The 1730-nt window shown below is 45.7% G+C and overlaps 1 pseudogene; it reads right to left on the bottom strand.

Moving 5' to 3' along the window:
- Positions 1-1668, bottom strand: part of LOC109375449 (6-phosphogluconate dehydrogenase, decarboxylating pseudogene) — a 6533-nt pseudogene extending 4865 nt beyond the window's left edge.
- Between the last annotated feature and the right edge of the window lie 62 nt (positions 1669-1730).

Raw genomic sequence — 1730 nt, 5'->3', positions numbered from 1 at the left:
AAAAAAACCCCGATCTGAACAGAAAGTGGGAGAAAGGGCCATGTAAGCAGTGTTGTGTGGCAAATGGAATGTCCCATCTTTGGAATTGTGGTGGGTAACTTGGTGAGTGTGACTAGGCATTGTATGAAAAGGATGACATGACACACTGCTGCCGTGGCCTGTCCAGTTAGTGTGGATAAAGTTTCCTGGTTTGGCCAAGAGTTCATAGGTGTGAGCCCCAAAATAATCCTGCTGATCCTGGATCAGGTTGGCTGGCAGCGTCTCATGTCTGTATCCATCATAGAAGGAAAGAGCAGTGGTGAAGCAGGGCATGGGGATGCCTGCCTGGACACCAGTACTAACTGCCCACTGCCAGGACTCCTGGAAATTTTTGACTATTGACATAAAGAAGTCATCTAGTAGTAGGTTTTGAAGTTCTGGGATTTCACCGAATTCATCTTTGATCTTTCCTAGGAATATGCTTTGGATGATGCAGCCCCCCCTCCCCTTACACACACATCAAGGCAATGCCACCATAGTTGAAGGTCCAGCAAATTCAGTGGCTGTCTGTCTTAGCAGCAGAAAGCTTTGAGCATAAGAGATGCTCTTGGAAGCATAGAGGGCCTTTTAAATATCCTCCAGGAATGATTTTTTATCAGCTTTAAACTGGATCTTTTGAAGATCCTTCAACTATTTGCTAGCTTAAATCCCCTAGTCCTTCAGGAATGATAAGCAGTGAGCAAAGACTACTTCTCCAATGAGGGTGACAGGAATGCAGTACCCAGAGCTTAGATGGCGGTCCACTTCCCAGTGCCCTTCTGCCCAGCACAGTCTCTGATCTTTGGCAGCAGAGATGTACCATCACTGTCTTGGAACATGAGAATATTGGCTGTGATTTCAATCAGGAATGAGTCTAGCTCTTCTTATTTCATTCCTCAAACACTTGTGCCATCTTCACATGCTCCATGCCCAGAATTCATCGGGTGGTAGGCCTCACAGATGAGCTGCATGTCACCATATTATATCCCACTGTGCACCATCTTCATAAAGTGTCCTGCTCCCACATCTCAGCCCAGTCATAGCAGGGTTCTCCAGTTCCTACTTTGGCCACGATGCCCTGGAAGATTGTCTTCATGTGGGGCTAAGCTTTTTTGTTCCCTCTTGGCATAAGTGATGGGGTGTACCAGGCTCCTTCCATTCCACCATTAACTCTGTTCCCCACAAACAAGATTCCCTTGGCCTTGATGTCTTGACATAGTCTTGTGGTATCCCTGTATTCAGAATTTCCTCCATTGATGATGATGTCACAAGTGTCCAACAATGGTACCAATTTTTCCATGAAATCGTCAACAGCTTGACCAGCCTTCTCAAGCAGTATAATCCACAAGCTTCTTCAGCTTGGAGACCATATCCTCCTGGGAGTGAGCACCAACTAGTTTGGTTCCTTTTTCCTCATTGGCCAAGAAATATCAACTTTGAAGACTGTCTTATTAAAAACACAGACCACAAAACCATGATCATTCATGTTCAAAATTAAGTTCTGGCTCATGACTGTCAATGCAATCAATGCAAGATCAGTTTGGGCCACAGCAGCAGCATAAGCAGCAGACAAGGCTGGAGCAAAGAGAGGCAAAGAGCAGAGAAGGCACACTGGGGTGACTGAGGCTGAGTCCTGCTGTGTAGTCTGTGTGTGTCTTTCAGCCTGAAGTGAGTCTTTTGTAGGCAGCATATGTAAGGGTTCTGTTTTCTTA

The sequence above is a fragment of the Hipposideros armiger genome, unplaced genomic scaffold (genome assembly GCF_001890085.2).
Source record: "Hipposideros armiger isolate ML-2016 unplaced genomic scaffold, ASM189008v1 scaffold_953, whole genome shotgun sequence".
NCBI classification, from domain to species: domain Eukaryota; kingdom Metazoa; phylum Chordata; class Mammalia; order Chiroptera; family Hipposideridae; genus Hipposideros; species Hipposideros armiger.
This window is presented reverse-complemented; position numbering and strand designations above follow the sequence as displayed.